Genomic DNA, 23,503 nt, shown 5'->3' with positions numbered 1-23,503 from the left:
AAAGAATTTCCGTAGCTCTCCATAAGTGTGGCATTTCAGTTAGGATGACTGAGAGTGTGACAGTTGGGTCAAATCTGTGAAGGTTGCACCAGATAAATGGTGCTTCAGTACTCCAGCTACACGACCCCTCTAAGTGGTTGTCACTTATAAGGAGCATGCAGACCTCCATGATTTTTGTTTAATAATTGCAATTCCTTCACATTATGGCCCTAATACCAAAGTAAGAGTTCCACCTGAAACATTTTCAGTTTATCAAAGTGTTTACGTTGTATTACCTTTCTGCAGAGAGACCAAAAGCCCTTCAGTACATCGAGTCAAAGTTAGAAAAGGAGAAATACAGAAGCAGGAAACTAAAGCTGAGAGATGTCCTGGAAATCACACCAGAAAGTCTAAAGAACTGCCCTCCTCAGACAACAGGAGATTTACCTTGGCATTTCCTCAGGAAGCTCATGGCTCTGAATGGGATGGCAAGAAGCACAAGCCTTGAGCACAGGGTACCCACTGATCAAACACTAACTATGGACAAAGAGGAGCTGGATATTCCTGAAGATTTTACTTTTCTCAGTGACACAGACACCAGTGATTCCCTGCACACCCTTGATGTTCTCTGTGCCATTCTGCTTTCCTCAGACAGTTTCCTACAGCAGGAGATCCTGTCCAAAATGTCCATGTGCCAGTTTGCTCTCCCTCTGCTGCTACCTGCCCTCGACACCCCCAAGTGCACCCTACTGCTGTGGGCCATGAGGGACATGGTGAGGAAGTGGAGGCCGCACTCCCTGTCAGAGAGTAGAGGGTTCAGAGAGGAGAGCCTGGTGCTCACGTCAATGCCAACCATTTCCTTTGTGCGGATGGGGAGCTGCAGCTTCTCCAAGTCCCACCTCCTCAATGAGGTTCTCAGCCCCTCCCAGCAGCACCAGGATTTCTTCATCCATCGAGACATGGAGTCTGGGAACATCCCTCGGGAAATCGCAGGTGGGCTGCTCGAGATTTCCTGGTATTTCCCTGCTGGGAGGGAGAATCTGGATCTTTTCCCAGAGCCTGTTGTGGTTGCAAACCTGCGGGGAGACATTGAGTTGCACTGGCTGCAGTTCAGCTTTTTAACAGAGGTCTCCTCAGCAGTGTTCATATTAACGGAGAGCATCAGTGAGAGAGAATGCACGCTGTTATCATCTCTGCAGGGATCAGCCACTAAATACTACTTCATCTTCAATTATCAGGCTGGGAAAGCCAAGCAAACGCTGGAATTCCTGAAAAAGTTAGCCTCGATGCTGAAACTGAACAAGTCACATGTGCTGTGGAAAGGAGGTACCACAAATAAGGCACAATTTGTAAAAGTTCTGCAGTCTGCAATAGCAGCCATAATGAAATCTTCTCCCAAGAGAGTGAGTATAGAAGCCATGGCTGAGACAGCACGTCAATTAGGCATCCAGGTAGATGAGGATAACAAGGAATGTCAGACCCCAAACACATATGCAAAGGAAATCACTGCACAAATCAAAGATGTGGCAAAGTACAAGAGGGAAAAGCTGAGACTCCAAGGGGAGACATGGAGAAACTTGGCTGAAGTGGATAAAGAGCTGTGCCGAATGAGAAAGCAAGGAGACACCCCACTGGAGAACTATAAATCTCAGCTGAAAAAGAAATTAATGGATTTATGTGCTCAGCAGAATAAACATGACCTTACTGATGGTTTGATTACATTTATTACTGGAATAGAACACCTACATCACAGGGAGAAACATTACTTCCTGAAATGGATGAAGTTTGGCCTGGATCCCATTGCTAGGGAGAATCTTTCTAAACTATGGGATCAATATAAAGAGAAATGCAAAAACTCAAAAGATGACCCCAAAATGTTTGCAGAGTTAGACAAATTAATCTCTGCCAGTTCCTTAGGAGTGGAGCATTTCATGCGTGAGTTGGGGCAGTTTTATGAAGCTGAATGCTCAATGGTTAAAGAAGGTAAAATGGCAGAAAGCCAAAGGCAATTCACCCATCTCCCAAGCATAGCAGCTGACCTCATGCTGAAAGGGTTTCCCATGGAGATCATTGATGGAGACATTTCCAACATCCCACTGCAGTGGGTAACAGATGTTCTGAGTCAGCTTGATGCCAAGCTGGGGGGAAGGTACAGAATGCTGGTTCTGATGGTGCTGGGAGTACAGAGCACTGGGAAATCCACCCTCCTCAACACCATGTTCGGCCTGCAGTTTGCAGTGAGCAGTGGCTGATGCACACGGGGAGCCTTCATGTTACTCATTAAAGTGGCAGGGAACTTTCAGCAGGAACTGGGCTGTGATTTCATCCTGGTGATAGACACAGAAGGCTTGAAAGCCCCCGAAATGGCCAAGCTGGAGGATAGTTATCAACATGACAATGAGCTGGCCACCCTGGTGACTGGACTGAGTGACATCACCATCGTTAACATGGCCATGGAGAATGCCACTGAAATGAAAGATGTTCTGCAAATTGTGGTCCATGCATTTCTCAGAATGGAGAAAATCGGGAAAAAAAACAACTGCCAGTTTGTGCATCAGAATGTCAGTGACGTGTCTGCACATGAACAAAACATGAGGGACAGGAAACACCTCCTGGAACAGCTGAATGAAATGACCAAAGTTGCAGCCAACATGGAAAAGAAATGCAAGGAGATGAATTTTTCTGATATTATGGATTATGATCTGGAAAAACACAATTGGTACATTCCTGCTTTGTGGCACGGACTCTCCCCCATGGCTCCAGTGAATTTGGGATACAGTCAAAAGGTTTATGAATTAAAGAAATATTTGTTTGAATTTCTGAAAGATTGTTCACAAGAGAGAACTCCCAAGGACATTCCCCAATTTCTTGAATGGGTGAGGAGCCTGTGGAATGCTGTAAAACATGAGAACTTTATTTTCAGCTTTAGAAACAGCCTTGTTGATGAAGCCTATAACCAGCTGTCTGTGAAGTATGCAGAGTGGGAATGGGGTTTCCGGAAGGAGATACCTTTCTGGGTATCTGAAAAGGAAACTTTCATCCAAAATCAGCCACCAGATAAACTAGACCCTAATCTTTCAATCAGACTAAAGAGTGAGGCACAGGAAAAACTGAGGCAAGAAGCAGAGAAGATTTTGAATCATTTACAACAGTATTTTGAAAGTGGAGCAGCAAATCTGCACCTGATAGAAAAGTACAAAGAAGATTTTAGAAGAAGTGCCAATAGTCTCAGGAATGAACTGGAGAGTTATTCATTCAGCAAGTGGCAAGAAGCGATTCATATTAAAAAAGGCCAACACAAAACAGACTCTGTCCTGTCAGAGTACAAGAGAAAAATTGAAGAGAAAGTGGATGGGCTTCTGAACCATTGCAGGAAAAGCAACTGCAAATTAAATAATGATGAACTGGAGAAGGAATTGGAGAACATGTGGAGAGAGACATTGTCAGAATTATCACTCATTCCTTTACAGAGACGCAACATATTTGAAGATGTGGAGTTCCAGCTGAGAAGAGACCTAGCGGATAGGGGCAGTGCAGTCTGGAAGATGTTACGGGATGCCAAAAGCTTGTGTGCTTATAAAACACAAAATTTCAAAATGAAAAAGGAATACTTAGACTTAAAAGTGTTCAGAGGTTACACACTATCAATATCAGGTGTGAAAGAATTCTTGACACAGGAATGCTGGCATAAAACAGAGGCTTTAGCTAAATCCTTAATAGAAGAGTGCAATAGTTACACTGATGGAAAAGTAAATGGCAAAGCAGATTATGATGAAACTTATTGCAGAGAGTTGTTCTAAAGAGCCTAAAGGAAGCCTTTACATTGAAATCAAAAACAGGCTGAGAAACTCTTTTGTGAATGGAGAATTACAGAAGTTAATTCCCTTAAATGTAATGGTGATTCTCTTTTAATATCAGACACAGGTTGCAGCTTCCAAACAGATAAAGAAACAATGCTATTTCACATTTCACATCCCATCACATTTCACATCACATATCGATGTATGGCAAAATTAAAGAAGGAGGGAAAGACCCAAATGTGGAGATTCTGCACCTCTGTCTTAAGGAGCAAATCGCCAAAATCCCAATTTGTCCTCACCACTGCATTTTGCTGATACAGTGGTACCATCCAGTGACCTGCAAACCTTTCCCACATGAGTGTTCCCTCCAAGAGCCCCCGAATACGAACCATCCACTTCTGCTACTTAGAGAATCAATATCCTGTGCTTTTATGGCTAATCTGACACCAAACAGCCTGGCCCTGATGCTCGCCTTCTCTGGGGTAACACATGGGAGGGGGAAAGTACTTCAGAAACACCAATGAGGGAGGTTTGCAGCATAATGTAATGGGGAAAGGAGGGATGCAGCCAGCAACCCCAAAAGACCCTGAGGTTTCAAAGGGAATCCCCACAAACCCAACAGACACCAAGGCTCCATGGGAAACCCACCCCATCCCTGGGAATGGTCTTTCCCTCTGCTCTGCTCACTGCCCCGCACACATCTCTCATCCAGGGTCAGTAAGGCTAAGAAGCCATGGTGCATTGGCTATTTGCCCTGTGATTGCCTGCTACCCTTCTGCATGGGGGTGCTGTGGGGAGAAGCCAGGGAAGGCAGTTAGTGGTGCTAAGAAATCTGTGGTCCCAGCTAGAAGGTCACATACTGCCATTTTGGCTAATACTTGCCTGGGTTTCCTCCCCCCTGCTCGCATGGCATGGTTTGGCCCTGCTCTGTCTGTAACATCCACATGGATCCTTCTGGATGAAAGTGTCTATAAAGATGTGAATGAACATTTCAGTAATTCCTGTTGTATCCAAACGTGATTTTAAAATTGCTTTAAGTGAGCTGTGGCAGCCAAGGTTGAGCTTCACTGCCCTGACTTTCACTGATGTATAAATGCTGATGATTTGACTATTTACTGTCCTACAATTTTTGCCTGATCTCATTTGCTTGTTAGCCAGATACTGTATAAGCCCCAGTTCAGGCCAACCAGGAGCTTTATAAAATGAAATTCTAAAATGCCATGTTTGACTGATGTTGATTTATTTTGTGTATAAATGATCAAGAATTTTCAAAGAAAATTAAATGAGAAATGGTTTACAGGAGAGTGAGACGAGGTTTTGAGAGAGGAACATCCTGAGTACAATTTTTTTTCCTATTGATTTTCTGTGAATAAATGTTGTCCCAGGTAGCTGCCAGAGATAAAGTTTAAAACTGATCTGTGTATATTTTTATTCTCCTTTTGAGGATAACATGGATAAAAGAGACATTTAAGTGCGCATTGTTAGACAAATAAATATGTACGTGTGCCCACAAGATATATAGCACAGCCCTCCACATTTCTGTCTAGCCCCGCTAAGTTCCCACCATGGGGAAGAGGCTGCCCCTGTGCATCTGTACTGAGATTTGCTGGCTATTGATGAGAGAAATTTTCTCCATTTACGCTGGGGGGATGGGCGAGGAAGGGAAGTGGTGGATGCTGCCCTCTCCAAGGGATTAAAAAAAAGCCTAGAAATGTCACTTTTTGGCCAGGCATGCGATGCCCTTACACTCCGCTTGGTGCCATTTCTCTGTCTGTCTCTCTGTCTGTAATGGGATAGCTTTTAAATGCCTCATCTGATCAATTTCAAAATTTCAGGTGGTGCCCTGGGCACCAATGGCCAGAACCCTTTTGATTTGAGGGGAAATCAGTCAACTGAATATGAGGGAGAAATGAAGCTCCTGGCATCCCAGTGGAGTTTAAGATGTTGGCCACCTGAATGACTCATCTCCCAGAAAAAAACAACATGGAGGAGGGATGGAAGAGGGAATGGGGATGTATCGATGGGAGAATAGGGGCATGCACACAGCCCATGGCATGGGGGGAGAATGCAGGACCCTGGTGTGAAGGGCTCACATAACTCCTGGTGGCAGGTGTGATGCTGACAAAGCCAGGCCAGAGCCATAGACCCATTCACTTGTGTGTGACTATCAAAGGAGTTAAATGTATTAGTATATATTCAGGCCAATTCACTTGTGTGTTAATAGAGATCAAAGGAGATGTTAATTGCATTGTTTTTGCCTAACTAGATCTTGTTGTTTACTATTACATTACATTTACATTAAGCATGCCTGGTAATTAAATAGACCTAGATCAAAGTGTGTGTTAATCTAAGAGTGTATTCAGATGTTAGAACTTCATGAAACGAATGGAATGTTACTTGTATTCTTTTCATGTATCTATTCTTATTATAATGTAAAGGCAGGCGGTTATATTATGTCTAAGCGTGTAATTAAATAGCTCATTGAATGCAAATGAAGAGTGCTAAATTCAAAGCAATTGGCCATTGTGTGAGTAAGAACATGTCTCTGATTGTTGTGTGGAGAAGAAGCTATAAGTACTGATTCAAAGGAAGATCCTTTATCTCTGGACTGTTTGGATTCTAACAGGGTGGAATAACTAAACAAGAAGACAGAGATCCCCAGAGCTATTCTGGGTGGCCCTGAACTGGCAGATTACTACATCCCTGTTATCCTTTGGGGTTCACAAACTTTGACTCACCTGTTAATGTAATTTACCTGCTTTAACCTCTCAATAACACATTTATTTTTCTCAGCTAATAAACCAATAGTTAGTTAACTATAGCATTGGCTACCAGTGTTGTCCTTGGTGTAAGATCCAGAGTACCAATTGATGAGGGGGAAGTGACTGGTTTCTTGGAACAGGGAAGAACCTGATGTGGTGTGATTTTTGGTTTATGTGACCATTATCACTAAGTGCAGTTTGTTTGCGTGGTGAGATGGGCTGGAGAGCTTAAGGAGACTGTCTGTAACTCCATGGTAAGACTAGTCCAGTGATCCAGGAATTTATATTTGTTGCTGGTTTGGTGAAATGTAATTATAAATAGGGTGACCAGATGTCCAGTTTTTAAAGGGACAATCCCGTATTTAAGCTGTCCTGACTTTTTCTTAAAAACGGGCAAACTATCCCATATTTTCAGTCTCCCCGCATGCATCAGTACTAATGAGTCCTGCTGCTGGCCGGATCCTTGCTCGCGAGACATCCTCCCACCAGTGCGGGGAGGGTGGGGGGGGGTCCAGTGACCAGTGATGGGGGTGGGGATCCATAGCTGGTGGCAGGGATAAGATGCAGTGCGCAGGGCCAGCTGCTCCCCCTGCTGGTCTGTCAGTGCAGCCCCTGCTGGAAGCCGGCTTTCGACCAGCAGGGCCCTGCTCCCGGTCCCGTTTCTGGCCAGCCCTAGCTGTGTGCTGTGAGCTGCAGTGGCTAGAGAGTGAGGGCAGGTACCAGGCAGTGGCTGATTATAGGTCACTTCTGCTGCCCACCCATCGGCCCTTTACATGCTCCTCCTCTCACTGTCCTCTCCCTGCTTTGCCCCTTCACCTCCACAAGTCCTGCTGCTCCTCTCTATCACCCCATCCCCCCCCAGCAGGACACATCTGATTCCCAGCGCTGTGCGGAGAACCAGCTCCTGTTTGGAATACTACAACTTATCAATAGTCTGGCCGGTAGACTCCTTCCTTCCCCCACTGCCTCTGGCTGGGCCAGCACGCCGGGAAAGCCCAAGACCCTCCGGCCCGGGACACTGGCCAGGAGGAGCCGAGCCCTGCATGTGCCAAAGCCCTGGGCAATGCATGCATGGGGAAGCCGCTAAGCTCTGGACTGGGGTGGGAAACAATTTCCAGCCTGTTCCCAACCTGACCCTGCAGGCTTCACCGCAGCCCCCGGACAGGGGCTTAGTACCCTCTTTGCCCACCCCACACCCTGCGCTGGGTCCAGCCCCCAGGGAGCGTGGGGCTGCTCTGTCCCCTAGGCACCCTCCCCTGCTGAGCTGCCTCTCTGGCAGGGTTCTCTGAAGCCTCTGCAATCAGGTTACCTGGGCCCTGGTGCACAGTGCATTCTTAAGGCTTAACCCCTTCCTTCCCACGCTGTAGCCGGGGGGGACAGAAGGCATCTAGGTTATGTTGGTGGCCAGCAGAAGCATGGAGGTCTTAGCTGATTTATGATACTGTGTGGGCAGGAAGGGACAAGCTGCTTCCAGCCACGGTGGGGGGAACAAGATGAGATGAGGTCTGCAAAGACAAGGGCCAGATCATCACTTCCCCTCTACTCCTCCCCTGTGGCTGGAAGCAGCTCCTGTCCCTTCCCTCCTGCACAGTGCCAAAAGGCTGCTGGTGGCCACATGCCACATTCTGGTATAAGCCCTGGTAGAAATGGGGGGAGGCATGTGACCCTGCGTGCCCCCATCCATGTGTTGCCTTGGTAAGATGTGGCACCAGGTACCAGGAGAGGCAGGTCTGACCCGGGGGCCCAGCCAGGCATGGAGGGCAAAGAGCACCAGGCAGGGAAAGGGTCGAGTCCGTCAGTCACACACACACATAAACCCATGTGAGAGAGGTGTATGGGCATGTGTGCATGGGAAAAGAGGCACTTCAGTCTGCTGAGTGTTAGGATATAGATATTCAGGCCTGTCTGTAAAGGCCTGTACTCTAAGAATTTAGTAGTATTCTTATCACTTGGCTAGTGATAGAGGTATAAAAGAAAGAATCAAAACCACTGTCTGCCAGTGTAAGGGCCTTCTCTTACTGTGACAGTCTGAGGCCCTGTTCTTAGGCTAAGGCCTTTGGCTAAGCAGCAGAGGCAGCCATAAGCTGGGAAGCGAACAGTCACATCCTCACATTCCAAACTAGTCACATTGAAATAAGGTGCTATTGGGCTGTTAGGCACTATCAGGACAGGATTGTATTCCTATCACCTCCAGAGAAAGGGAAGTGCCTAGAAAATGTAAAAGGAAACTTAGTTTGATAGCATCCTGTCTGGCAAGAACTCACTTATCAATAGCTGGGATGTGAAATCCTCACTTCTGTATTGTTTTGTCATTATAGTTCCCACTTTGCTGTTGTTTGTCTGTATAATCTCTGTCTGGTTCTGTGATTGTTCCTGTCTGCTGTATAATTAATTTTGCTGGGTGTAAACTAATTGAGGTGGTGGGATATAATTGGTTACATAATCATGTTACAATATGTTAGGATTGGTTAGTTAAATTTCAGGAAAATGATTGGTTAAGGTATAGCTAAGCAGAACTCAAGTTTTACTATATAATCTGTAGTCAATGAGGAAGTGACGGGGTGTGGGTGTGGGTGGGGGTGGGCATGTGGGTGTGTGAGATGGGAACAGGGAATGGGGGTAAGAAAATTGGAATCATGTTTTGCTAAAGGGGGAGATGGGAACAGGGAATGGGGGTAAGAAAATTGGAATCATGTTTTGCTAAAGGGGGAAATGGGAACAGGGAATGGGAGTAAGGAAGTTGGAATCATGTTTGGCTAAGGGCAGGAATGGGAACAGGGACACAGGTGTAAGACTTTGTGGTGTCAGAGCTGGGAAGGAGGATAGTAAGGAAGGAAACTGGAATCATGCTTGCTGGAAGTTCACCCCAATAAACATCGAATTGTTTGCACCTTTGGACTTCGGGTATTGTTGCTCTCTGTTCATGCGAGAAGGACCAGGGAAGTAAGTGGGTGAAGGAATAAGCCCCCTAACATGTGTCACCTCACCCTGCAGGTGTGGGAGGGTGTGTGGGGGGGTGTCACACACCCCTAAATGGGAACCCTAAAGCCTTCAAGATAAGAAGGTAAATAAAAAGAATCCAACTAGGCAGTATTTCTTTTTAATGGAGGCTCAGTCAACTTGATGTTAATTTGAAGGTTTGTACTGCATAGTTCTGATTGATTGCCAGTGAACTCACGAGTAATTTTACGAGGTGTTCATATCCAGCATAGGGAAATATGGTCACCCTAATTATAAAACACACCACCATGTTGGTCTCTCTGCCCTATTTTCTGACAGTCTGCCCTGAGATTAACCCACAGTTGTGAGCCACTCCAGACAGCATGAAATTAGGAGAACCTGGTATAGGGGGAAGGGGGCACATAGAACCCCTAGCATGGAGGGAAGTTGGGAATGGGGGGCAGACAGAGCTCCTGGACTGAGAGTGAAGGGGGGCCCTGGTTTAGAGGGAGGGAGTAATGGAGGGCACACAGAGCTCCTGGTGGGGGGAAGATTAGGGAACCCTGGTATGGAAGGAGTGAAGGAGAATGCGTGGGGGGGTAGGGGAATGGGAGCACATTCAGAACTCCTGCTATTGGGGGAGGAATGCGGGGAGTGAGGAATGGGGTACACAAAGCCCCTGGTATGGGGGGAATGGGAGTCACACAGAGCTGCTGTCATTGGAGGGGAAAATGGGGGGGGGGTTAGTATGGGAGGAGGAGGGACTTTGGGGGGGCACACAGAGCCCCTGAAATTGAGAGGCATGGGAGCGTGGCATGCAGGAAGCTTGTGGGTGGGAATGGAGGGATGTGAGGATCCTCTGGGGTGTGAAATAAGTTCACCCGACAGTAGCAACCTAGTGTGTGACCCCCTTCGACACATACACTAAACCCAGAACATAAAGTTTGCAACATCAGCCTTATCCACAGGCCTGTGTCGGGGTACTGCTATGGCAGGATGTATGAGGCTGCACAGGGTGACTGTTGAAAAAAATGAGAAAACTGAATGAGGTGATGGGGCTGGCTGCTTAGACAGGGAAAGATACCTTGGACAGAGCAGTGCTGGGGAAGGTCAGGGGGAGCTGGGGGAGTTTTGGCCTGACCAAGTCCCAGGCTGAGGGCCTGATACAGGGCCTTGAGGAGGTATTAGGGCTGAGGAGGGGCAGCCAGGGGAGAAAGAGGCAGCAGGTCTACCCCCTTGCTAATGATGAGTGGCCAGTTCAGACTGCAGTGTGGCCCTGAGGGAAGGGGCTAGGGTGAAGAACAGCAGTGGGTCACTGAGGCGAGTGGTGGGATTAGGGGTAGCCAGTTCCCTGGAGGGGCAGAACCCAGAGAGTGGGGCACCTCCAGAGGGCGGTATCCCAGGAAAGTACGCCATTGCCTGGGAGGGATGTAGGGCCTAATGTGGTGGAGCTTGGAAAAGGGCAGGTAATTGTGGGCAAGACACCACCTGCAGAGGGTGCTCCTGAGTGGCGAGAGCTAATTCCCTAGGTTGGCCAGCCTAGTATCTACCTCACAGTCTGTGTGAGAATCTAAAGAGATCCCATCCCCCAACGAAGTGTCTGTGTTATGCAGTGGATGCTTATAGTAAGTCAGACATTTCAATAAGTGTTTTGGGGAGAGCCGCTGGCCGGTGTCCCTCTGGGTTTACAGGAAATTGGCAGAAGAGAAGAAGTCACATCCCTAAAGAGCGCATATCATCCCCCTCTCCTGTGACCCTTGGCACCGTCACAGGCTCTATTTGTATCCAGTCATGAACCAAGAAGAAACTGAAAGGGTTTGAACTCAGGTTCAGACTGTCCTTCATCAGAGAGCGTGACTGGCAGGGCAAGAGCAGCTGCTTCGGGACACCGATATCTTTCTGCTCTCCCCCTGCTCCCAAGGACTTGCTCCCAGCCAGGATGCTGGTATGGCAGGGCCATGTCACTACTGAGCTGTGACTGAGTCTACAGAATTAACAGTGGTGATCTGATTGTGTCTGGCGAAACTGAACTGAGTTTATCAGACCAGGTTCAATCCAGATTTAGGCCAATCACATCACTCCTTTTCCCCTCAGGCACAGCCCTGGATCAGTTATTATCAATCAGGTTAAAGTCCCACTTTGGGGAGGGGAGTCATTTATTAGCCTAGTCAGTCACTAGGGTTGCCAATTGTGGTTGGATGTATTCCTGGAGGTAGCCTCCTCATGTTACATCATCTTTAATTCAAGATTAATCTTGAATTCTTGGAGACTCCAGGGCAATCCTGGAGCGCTGGCAACCCTATCAGTCACTCTGTAGCTATAAGGTGCTGACACACCTAAGAGATGTGAGGAGTGTTTGTTGCCCATATTTCTAGTCACATGCCATCATGCGGGGAGGCAGAGAGTCCTCCTTACTCTGGCAGTTTTCAATAAATGACCTGTTCTTTTATCACTCAGATTTAAACTTCTTCCCCTTTGTTATTAATCGTGTGTGTTACAGTCGTACCTATTTCAAGGGTTAATGTTTAGCTATTCCACCTGGAAGCAGGCGGGGCACACCATGACTGTTTCCTAGAAGCAATGCACACATTGCTCTATCCAAGGACAAGGGCTAGATATGAACCCTGAGAACTTGATTGTTTGGACAGCAACTGTGGGAGGCTTTTTTAGCCTGGGCTCAAGGCCTGAGAACCAGGATTGTAGCAGATAGAGGATGGTAACTCAGCATACGAATCAACGTCATACATTCCTTTGTGTAGCAGTGTGTAATGCTTAGGGGGAGAAATATAATAAAAGGAGAAGGTGGAAGGCGGGGGGGCAGAACAGCCCATCTCCGCTGACCAGCCTGTTTGCTTGCATAAAGCTGTGTTCTGTCTCATCACTGAACCGCCACACCTATTGGCCAACCAAGATCGGGGCCCCGTTGTACTGGGAACTATACAAATAGAGGGTGGTGGACAGAGCTGGTCTGAGGAGCAATTCTAAATAGACTAGACAAACACAGGGTCGGGGGAAGGGATATAACTCACAAACAGAACCATCTGGGGAGTGGGGTACATGAGTAGGACTTAGGTTTGCTCTCTAGCTAACACCTATGCTATACATTTTTATTGGAGGTTGTTGGGCTTCTTCACAACCAATATTATCACAAGCAGTAAGGTATAAACCCTTATAACTGTTACAAAATCTTCCTCTCCAGTCATGCACAAGGGAGAAAGCTTGGAAGCTATACAGGGTAAAATGGATTTATTTGTGGTTTGGACCCCATTGAGAGCTGGGCATCTAAGTTCTGGAGACAGGAGCACTTCTTAAGCAGTTTTCAGTTACTCCTGCAGTTTTTGGGGGACGTAGTTCAGAACTAGGTCTGTGTTTGTAGCAGGCTAGCGTGTCTGGCTTAAACCAGGCAGGGCACTGAAGTCCCAAGTTGTCAGGGAAAACGGGCTCAGAGGTAGTCTCGGCACATCAAAGGGCAGTCCCAAAGGGGGTTTCCGTGATCCAACCCGTCACACCCTCCCTCTGAGCACCACATGCTTCCCAGCTCGGGTAGACGGTGTCCAGGGGTTCGGGGTGGGTCTATACTCTGGTGACCAGCTTAAGCCGCTACCAGTCTACCCTCTGCGATGCTGCTATTTTTAGCATGATAGCTCCAGCAGAGCTAGCACGTCTGTCTCCATAAGCTGGAAAGCTTGCTCCCAGCTCCAGTGTACATGTATCCATACGGGGAGCAACAGGGACTGAGGGGAGCTCCTGTTTCCAGATAGGGCCCAGCTCTGCTCCTAGCTCCCTATCCCAGGAGCCCCCAACTCCTGTCCTCCCCTTGTGGCTGGCTCTAGGCACCGCAACCTCATGCTGCCCCTGAGTCCCCAGCATCTACCTGGGGCAGTCTCCCCCTGCCACTGCCTGGGGCCCTGCCTGCTCTGTGACTGGGCACGAACCCCTCCCCAACCCTGTAGCCAGGGCACCCAGCACAGGCACCGCCCTGCCCAGGGGTCTGCGTGCCCTGAGCCCTGGGGAGCCCTTCATAGCCTCTCCCAGCCCCCAGTCTGGCCCCTGATTGGCTGCTCCAGCCTTCTCTAGGCAAATGAGCCTCCACCCCCTTCCCCTAAGGTTAACGAGGGCCCAAGAGGCCCCAAAGGGGAGAGGAGCTCAGAGTGTCCCTGGGGTGACAGTTAAACCAACAAATAGTGTCACCTCTGTGAATGCAGATGGGGAAGAATTAGGAGGCAGTAATAGAAAGTCATTTCATCCATTTGCTTCATTCAGCACCAATCAGGTGTTACACCTCTGTTCCAGTACTTAATTCTTACCATCACTTCATTTGTAAGTTGCTAGGATCACTTTATGTAAGTGTTTCTGTGCAACTGCCAATCACACCATCAGAGCCCATGGTCATTTACACCTCCTATCACATTTGACGGATTTGTTCTTCACAAGTGCTTCTCGGCATACCAGTTGAATGTATTACCTTCATTAGTATAAAACAGACACCTTGTTACAACTTGAACTGTGAGTTTGATCTGTACCTGTGTCGAATATCAGCATTTTGGAGAGAGGCAAGAAGTGATACATAAACAGCTAAACATAGATAATGTATGTTCCTTATAAGTACATATGGACACTTCTCTCTCTCCTAGAACACTTCATGTTCAGATGCTCAACACTGTCACCAATTACCATATTAAAGGCTGAGGAAAACTTCTAAGTAGTGTAGTCACTGAAAAGGAGCTGTTGCACAATTAGATAGGGAAACGTGTAAATACATCTGTTTGGCTATGGGTAGGTTAGTATGAACTCAGAGTTAAGCCGTCCCCTCTGGACGTTGTGACATGTTCATTTACCTGCCACTTGCAGAAGAATCTTTCCAGTACTCACATCCTCATCTTCCATTATACACCTGTACATCCCGCTGTCTGAAGGTCTCATGTTGCTGACAGTCAGAAGTTGCCCCTAGACTGAGCTGCTGGAGAAAGAGCTGAGTTCAACCTTTGAACTCTTCTTTCAGGTCCTCTGGTCTGTCTGATCCATTGTAGTAACAGTGCACTCTGGCTCTCTTTTCATGTCTGAATAGGAGCCAGACAAACGGTTGTGTCTAGCTAGGTGCAGACAACTACAGCAGTCTGAGACTGTAAGTTTGCTCCTAGGAGGTTCCTTAAGTCTTGGGTCCACAAACTACAGGATTCAGGAGTCACCACGAGAAAGGGAGGAGACAGGACGGTGAGTGGGAGAAGGAAAGGATGAATGGGAGCTCTGAAAGAGAGGGGGAAATAAACCTTAACTTGGCTGTTATTAGGCTTCCTGAGTTTTCCTCACAGGGGTTCAGGTACAGAAAGAGCCTCATTTTCTGGAGCTCAAAGCTACAGTAATCTTGAATCTGCAGTCAAGGGTGACATCCCCTCCAATTTTTGAGTCAAATCTCTTGCCTTTCACTAATCAGAAGAAGAGCAGCTGAGAAAAAGGCTTCAACTCAGCCTCTGGAAACTTGGATTCAGGCTCAAGCAGGTCATGGATAGACCACAACAAGTTTAGAATTTCAAATTGCCAGCAGCAATGCCCACCAAGCTAGCTGGGGTATCTTTGGAGAGGGTGCATTCTCATGAAAATTGGAGCGACAGCGTCTGTTCAGAAGAAAAATATAAATTCTCCGTTCAATGGAGGACAGATAAAAGTAGACAAATGCTCCTCTTTCTAATTTATTTTTAAATGCTGTTTGTTTAAAGCGCTATGTTTGCAGTATTAGGATGCAGGTAACAGATTGTTGCAAATATTCATTTGCGAATGCATTTGTTCCTTGTGATTACAGCAAGTCAGAAAATGGGGGGAAGCCACTAACATTTTCAAAAATAGCTTTTTGTATGAGGCTGCTCTGTTGATTCTCTCAGTTCTCCCCCTCCCCATGTTTTTGGATGTCCTTCAGGGACCTTCCTCTCCTTCCCACACAAACTTTAGGGAGCTTGTTCATTTCCAACACATTAAAATGGGATGGTCAGCCACGCAACAGACTTAAAAAGGGTCAGTCTCACAGCAGTCCTAACTAAGCTGTGGCCAAAAGAGCTAATGTGATCCGGGGAAACATGACCAGGCCAATCTCGAGTAGGAGCAGAGAGGTTATTTTAGCTCTGTATTTGGCACTGATGTGACCACTGCTGGAATCCTGTGTCCAGTTCTGGTGCCCACAATTCCAAAAGGATGTTGATAAGCTGAAAAAGGTTCAGAGAAGCGCCATGTGAATGATTAGAAAACATGCCTTAGAGTGATTTAGCTTAACAAAGACAAGGTGAAGGGGTGACTTGATTACAGTCTATAAGTATCTAAATGGGGAACAAATATTTACTCTATCGGAGATGGTATAACACACTCCAATGCATGGAAGTGGAAGCTACACAAATTCAGACTGGGAATAAGTTGTACATTTTTAACTGTGAGGGTAAATAGCCATTGGAACAGTATACCAAGGGTCGTGGTGGATTCTCTATCACTGATCATTTTTAATTCAAGTTTGGCCATTTTAAAAAAAAAATCTGCTCTATGAATTATTATGGGGCAGTCCTCTGGCCTGTGTTATACAGGAGGTCAGACTAGACTAGATGATCACGATTGTCCCTTCTGGCCTTGGAATCAATGAATAAGCCCTTCAGGAACTGACCAAATACTTAAGTTCCTGGGCAGAGTAAAGGGATGTGCAGTAGGGAGAGGGCTGATGGGAGGAGTTGTGCCCTTATGAGCAAACCCATCATACTTGCAAAATATCCTTTCCCTGTGTGCATCTTTCACAGTTCCATTAAAATTCTCCACATCTCCTTGCTGATGAAGAATGTAAGCCATACTTACAGGATGGGGGACTCTATCCTGGGAAGGGTACCAATATCCCACCTTCATTAAATAAGTCATTATTGACCAGAGCCTAAGCTACTTACAGTTTTACTTCGGGTACATCTACACTTCAAGCTGGGGTCTGATTCCCAGCTCAGGTAGAGATACACACACTAGCTCTGATCCAGGCTGGGCACTAAAAATAACGTTGCTGCAGCAGCGTGACTGGCAGGAGAGACTAGCTGCCGGAGGATGTGGCTAGCATCGTAGATGGGTGTTTACACCTAGCCACTTATGCCCCTACGACTGCACTCTGTTTTTAGTGCACTAGAATGGGTTAGTGACATTGTGGTTCAGGGCTCCCTGGAGCCTTTTTACTGCCCCAGCACCCCCGTCCCCTGTGCTGAGCTGCTCTGAGAGTGCAAACCTTTCTCCTAGACTGGATGGGTGTTCTTCAAACTGTTATTAACATGAGAGATCAGTGAACTGAGGGTGTGTCTGTGTCTCTCCAGCCTCTCGCTCTCCAATACAGAGGACTGTATGTTGCTGTGCGTGTCTCCTCTTAGTTCGGAGAGGTTCCTTCACATTCCCAGGCCAGGCCGTGTCGGAAGCAGACAGAGGGATGGGGGTCGATGGCAGCAGGAGAGGACGGCTCTCTTTCACTGGATCAGAATGTGGGAGGCTTGCAACCCATGAAACAAAGAGCTAAAAATAATGAGGTGTTTTATGAAAGGAGCCCCTGCTGTTACCCCAGCATTATGACTGAGACTGGGGTATGAATGAAGCCCAGTTTGTCCTCCCTTACAGGGTGGATCCCAAGCGTGTGACAAATGGCTCCAGACCTCTCCCCCAGAGCCGCACAGAGGGGGAGCTGCAGTGACTAGGGCCTCTTGTACCCAGCTCTTGCCCCACCCTGCGCAGCACCAGAGCCTCCCGCTTCCCCTACCGGCTCTGGGGCTGGGCCCAGACCCCTCCCTGACCCTGCAGCCCAGGCTCCCAGCACAGCCACAGCCATGCCCAGGGGTCCGCAAGCCCTGAGGAGCCCTTTATAGACCCCCCCCCCCGTCACCCAGGCCAGCCCCTGATTGGCTGCTCCATTATCCTCTGTGCAAATTAGCTCCCACCCCCGAAGCTAATGAGGGCCCAGGTGGCTGTACGGGGGGAGGGGAGCTTGGCATATCCTGGGGTGACAGTTAAACCGACACAGCAGAGTCACCCTGTGGAGCTGGGGGTCACTAGGGAAGGGAGGGGGTAGTTCAGGGGGGCTGAGGTGCAGGAGGGGCTGCAGGGGTCAGGAGGTGGGTTCAGGGGAGCAGAGGGGGTTGGGGGTTCAGACAGGGCTCATTAGGTGGACTGAGGAGGGGGCCAGGATGGGGGAGGGGCAGAGTCCAGGCATGGGGTAGATTTGGGGGGCAGAGTTGAGGGGATTGTTGAGGAGGGGGAAGTTCAGGGCAGTTTACAGGGGTCAGTTCAGGCTGACCCCCTCCCTCCCCAAAGCAGGGCTGCAGGGCACAAACTGGCTTTATTAGCCAGCAAGGACTTTCTCCTCCTCCCAGCCCCATGCGGTTTGGGACTGGGGGCACGGAGGTTGGAGCAGGGGAGGGGCGTTATCAAGCCAAAGGGTGGGGGGTTGTTTGCCTCAGGGCAGGGAGCAGAATGGGGGGGGCGCCGTTAAAAGGGCAAGCAAAGGAGATGGAAACAGGAGGTGGCAGGTGGCAATTCAGGGGGCACAAGGGGAAGGAGGGGGAAAAGGCTTTTGGGGGGGACTGAAGGGCAGGAGGTGCAGGGCGAGGCAGGGTGTCAGGAGGCAGAGGAGCAGAGAGGATTTGGGGGGGATTAGTAGAAGACCCATGGGGAGATTTGTGGGGGGAGGGTGTGGGAAAGGTCAGATTACAGGAACTGCAGCTTCTTCCCCCTGCCCACCCCCAGTCAGCCCAGCTGGGCCCCTCTGCCCTGGGGTGGGGAACTCGCAGGATGGGGCTGCTTGCACTGCAGCCTCAGCCCCTGCTAGGGTGCCCAGATAGCAAGTATGAAAAATCGGGACAGTGTCTGTGTGGGGGGGTAATAGGCACCTAGACAAGAAAAAGCTCTGAATACCGGGACATCTGGGCACCCTAGCCCCTGCAGCATCCCTGCCCCAGGAGACCTGCTGCCCCATCGCCCCCAGGCCAAGCTGTGGGGAGGGAGCCCTGAGCCACCCAAAGGAGGGAGGCCGGAGAGCCTCAGTGCAGCAGCAGCAGGGGAGAAGAGCCTAGTGCTGGGAGCAGCGGAGAGACAGAGCCCATATGTGAGGTATAAGAATTGGATGGGGAGAGGTGGGAATTAAGGATCACCTGGAGAGTGGGAGGCCCTGAGTGGCAATACGAGGATTGGTCGTGTTCTGTATGTTTATTATTGAGCTGGAATAATGGACTAAAAACACGAGATAGGAAAACTTGCCCAGGCCACTGAATTCTTCTGTTTGGGTGGATTGTGAGGAATTTCAGTAAGAGCTTGATAATGTCAGGCAACATTCAATGTGTCTGTGCAAGGTGCTGCCTTTCAAGAAGGCTGACTTAGGAAAATTCAGAGAGTTGGTAGGTAAGATCCCAGGGTAGCAAGTGTAAAGGGAAAAACAGTTCAAGAGTTTGCAATTTTTCAGAGACATTATTATGTGCCTGTAGCAAGGCGAAGGCTCACCGGCATAGCGCCTCCTGCTGGTCATCTTGGAAGTTAGCTCTTCAGCACTGGGAGCGCCCTCTGCAGGCTGGTGTCTTGCCTGTCTTAGGGCCCCCATATTCCTCCAGACCTTGGTGCCCTTTTACCTTGGGGTGCTGCCCCCTGGCCGTACCGCCACACTCTGGGTCTCCCCTCCCAGGGGAACCCCCAACCCTCTAAACCCACCTTGCCTCAGGGGCTACTGCCAGTCATCATCTAGCCCCTGCTCACTGGGGCAGACTGCAGTCTGTAATGGCCACTTATCATTGGTAAAGGGGTAGGACCTGCTGCCTTTGCTTATCCCCAGGCTGCCCCTCTGCCTCCCCCGTACCTTTCTGAGGCCTTCAACAAGGCCTCAGCCTGGGGATTTACCAGGCTGGTGCTCCCCCGCTCCCTTTGCCTTTCCCCCGCACTGCTCCACTTCAGGTACATTGCTCCCAGGCAGCTAGCCCTTCTCCCTCCAGGACTAGAGTGACACTCCTCTCACTTCTGGCCCCAAGCCCTCTTATAAGGGCCAGCTGGACCCTGATTGAGCTGGCCACAGCTGTGGCTGCTTCCCGAATCAGCCTAGCCCAGCCACAGCCCTCTCCAGGGATGCTTTTAACCCCTGTTCTACTGGAGTGGGGCAGTTGCCCCACTACAGGGCCTAAAAGCAAACTATTCCACTGCATAGGAAAGATAGGAAGTATAGCCAGAGACCATGCTGGCTTAACCAGGAGATCTTCAATGATCTAAAAATCAAAACATTGTTGTACGTAAAGTGGAAACTAGGTCAAATTACAACAAAGGATGAACATAAATAGCACAAGTTTCTAAGGACAAAATTAGAAAGGCCAAGGAACAAAACAGATCATAGCTAGAGACATAAAGGGTGACAAGAAAACATTCTACAAATACATAAGAAGCAAGAGGAAGATCAAGGACAGGGTAGGCCCATTACTCAATGAAGAGGGAAAAAACAATAACAGAAGATGTGGAAATGGCAGAGGTGCTTAATGACTTCTTTGTTTCAGTGTTCAAGAAGAGGGTTAGTGGTAATTGGACATCTAGCATACTGAATGCCATTGAAAATGAGGTGGGATCCGAGGATAAAATAGGAAAAGAACAAGTAAACAATTATTTAGACCAATGAGATGTCTTCAGGTCACCAGGGCCTGATGAAATGCATCCTAGAATACTCAAGAAGCTGACTGAGGAGATATCTGAGCCATTAGTGATTATCTTTGAAAAGTCATGGAAAACGGGAGAGATTCCAAGAAGACTGGAAAAGGGCATCTAAAAAAAGGGAAATAAGGACAACCTGGGGAAATACAGACCAGTCAGCTTAACTTCTGTACCTGAAAAGATAATGGAGCAAATAATTAAGCTCTAAATTTGCAAACATCTGGAAGATAATAAGGTGATAAGTAATAGTCAGCATGGATTTGTCAAGAACAAATGGTGTCAAACCAACCTGATAGCTTTCTTTGACAGGGTAACGAGCCTTGTGGATGGGGAGAAGCAGTAGATGTGGTATATGTTGACGGTAGTTAGGCTTTTGATGCAGTCATAGAATATCAGGGTTGGAAGGGACCCCTGAAGGTCATCTAGTCCAACCCCCTGCTCGAAGCAGGACCAATTCCCAGTTAAATCAGTCCCAGTCTCACCTGACCTTCTCCTAAATAAACTAGGGAAAGACAACTTAGATGGAGCTACTATAAGATGCGTGCAAAACTGGTGGAAAACCATTCCCAGAGAGTAGCTATCAATGGCTAACTTCCTGTCAGGGTGGTTAAGCACTGAAATAAATTGCCTGAGGGGTTCTGGAATCTCCATCAGTGGAGATTTTTAAGAGTAGGTTAGACAAACACTTGTCAGGGATGATCTAGATAATGCTTAGTCATGCCATGAGTGCGGAGGACTGGATTAGGTCAGTGGTTCTCAGCCGGGGGTCAGTGACCCCTTTCCGGGGGGCCGTGGAGCTCCACGGCTGAAACCTGGAGCCCCAGTGCTGAAGCCTGGGGGCCCCCCCTTCCTCCTAAGCCAGGAGCAGTGCGGGTCTGAAGCCAGTGGGCCCCCTGCTCTAGTTAGGAGCAGCGCGGGGCTGAAGCCCACGATGCCTTCCCCATCCCCCCCAAGCCGGGAGTGGCGCAGCCAGAAGCTAGGTGGGGCTGAAGCTGGCAGGGTCCCCACATCCCCTCCAAGCCAGGAGCAACGCGGTGCTCAAGCCAGCAAACCTCCCCTCCCCCACAAGCCAGGAGCAGCAGGGAGGCTGAAGCCAGGAGTCCCAGTGCCTTGCCCCTGAAGCTGGGCATTGCACTGGAAGCCCCCCTGCCTGCATACAGCCCATAGCTACCCCCTGCCCGCACCCTGAGCTACCCCCTGCCCCTACACAGCCCTTAGCTATCCCCTCCCTGTACCCTGAGCTACTCCCCTCATTTCACACAGCCCCTAACTAACCTCCTGCCCACACCTGAGCGGTTTTCAAACTTTTTGAACTGAGTCCCCCCTTTCAGTTATATTTTTGGTTGCATCCCCCCAGAGCCCAGACAAGCTAGGTGCCCTCCTGAGTGAGTCAGGGGGTGGAGATGGCACATCCTCCCTGGACCCTGCTGTGTGGAGCTGGGATAAGCCATGCCAGGCCTTCCTTACCCCCTCCCCCACCAAAAAAGAAAATAGAAGTAAAACTATGCCTATGCCCAAGTGTGTCCCCCTGGCCTGGAACCCACGCTTCCCCACTGCCGGGCCCTGTTGTTTTTATAGGATGTTTTTATAGGGGCCTCAGCAGGAAAAAGGTTGAGAACCCCTGGATTTGATGATCTCTCAAGGTCCCTGTCAAGGTTCCTCCCCCACTCTGAACTCTAGGGTACAGATGTGGGGACCTGCATGAAAAACCTCCGAAGCTTATCTTTACCAGCTTAGGTCAAAACTTCCCCAAGGTACAAAAATATTCCACCCGTTGTCCTTGGACTGGCCGCAACCACCACCAAACTAATACTGGTTACTGGGGAAGAGCTGTTTGGACGCATCCTTCCCCCCAAAATACTTCCCAAAACCTTGCACCCCACTTCCTGGACAAGGTTTGGTCAAAAGCCTCACCATTTTGCCTAGGTGACTACAGACCCAGACCCTTGGACCTTAAGAACAATGAACAATCCTCCCAACACTTGCACCCCCCCCCTTTCCTGGGAAATGTTGGATAAAAAGCCTCACCAATTTGCATAGGTGACCACAGACCCAAACCCTTGGATCTGAGAACAATGAAAAAGCATTCAGTTTTCTTACAAGAAGACTTTTAATAAAAATAGAAGTAAATAGAAATAAAGAAATCCCCCCTGTAAAATCAGGATGGTAGAGATCTTACAGGGTAATTAGATTCAAAAACATAGAGAACCCCGCTAGGCAAAACCTTAAGTTACAAAAAAGATACACAGACAGAAATAGTTATTCTATTCAGCACAATTCTTTTCTCAGCCATTTAAAGAAATCATAATCTAACACATACCTAGCTAAATTACTTACTAAAAGTTCTAAGCCTCCATTCCTGGTCTATCCCCGACAAAGACAGACTACAGACAGACACACAGACCCCTTGTTTCTCTCCCTCCTCCCAGCTTTTGAAGGTATCTTGTCTCCTCATTGGTCATTTTGGTCAGGTGCCAGCGAGGTTACCTTTAGCTTCTTAACCCTTTACAGGTGAGAGGAGCTTTCCCCTGGCCAGGAGGAATTTCAAAGGGGTTTACCCTTCCCTTTATATTTATGACAGTCCCTTCCAGTCCTATGATTCTATGTGGAAAGGAATATTGAAACCGGGTGACATGGGCAAATCCACTGAGCAGCTGGGCTGACAGATAGAGTACGGCAACTGCGTGGCATGTGGCAATGAAGAGAAGAGATTCCCCCGTGGGACAATAGATGGAGCCACTGCCCAATCCAGCTACACTCACAGCCCCACTGTCGAGAAGGGACACAGAGAGGGAGTGTCACGGGTTGGGGTCACTGCAGAGAGTTTGGGCCATCAATGTTGTTACTGGGGATTTCTAACCCTACATATTTCAGTCTGTTTGTGTGTGTGTGTGTGTATAGTTATCTAATTGCCCTTGTAACTGTGGAAAATCCAGTCTTTGGGTTGGGGTTTAACTGCTTCACCTGGGGGTTGCTCCATTGACTCCAGATCTGGCCCTGCCTATCCCACCACAGCGGTTACTAACTTGTGCCGCATTGGGTCTCCACCCCCCCCCACCCCCCAAGTGAGAGCTCAGGGCTCCATGAAATTTTCTCACTGTTTAAATGAGAAAACAAAGCCCATTTTTCATGAGGTCAGTCATTCTTATCAGCATCAGGCCTCTCAGAAGGGCTCATTTAAATGTTAAGGGGTCCTGTATCGCTTGGGATCTTGGGTTTGTACTTTGGAAGCATCACATCTCCTGAAATGTTTGCTGACCTCACCCACTATCCTTCCTCTCAGGGCTAAATAAAACAAAAAGTTTCAAGGCAACATTTCAAAATAAATAAGCCACCATAAAAAAGTCTGTT

The 23,503-nt window shown here is 48.4% G+C and overlaps 1 pseudogene across 1 annotated transcript; it reads left to right on the top strand.

Moving 5' to 3' along the window:
- Positions 1-518: 518 nt before the first annotated feature.
- LOC311522752 (up-regulator of cell proliferation pseudogene) lies at positions 519-3,779 on the top strand (annotated as a pseudogene). Its single transcript has one exon. The product of its transcript is annotated as an up-regulator of cell proliferation pseudogene (transcript).
- Positions 3,780-23,503: the final 19,724 nt, after the last annotated feature.

This window comes from Lepidochelys olivacea (assembly GCF_965140295.1).
Source record: "Lepidochelys olivacea isolate rLepOli2 genome assembly, chromosome: 6".
NCBI classification, from domain to species: Eukaryota; Metazoa; Chordata; order Testudines; family Cheloniidae; genus Lepidochelys; species Lepidochelys olivacea.
Note: the sequence above shows the minus strand (reverse complement) of the source record. Positions and strands in the feature narration are given on the sequence as shown.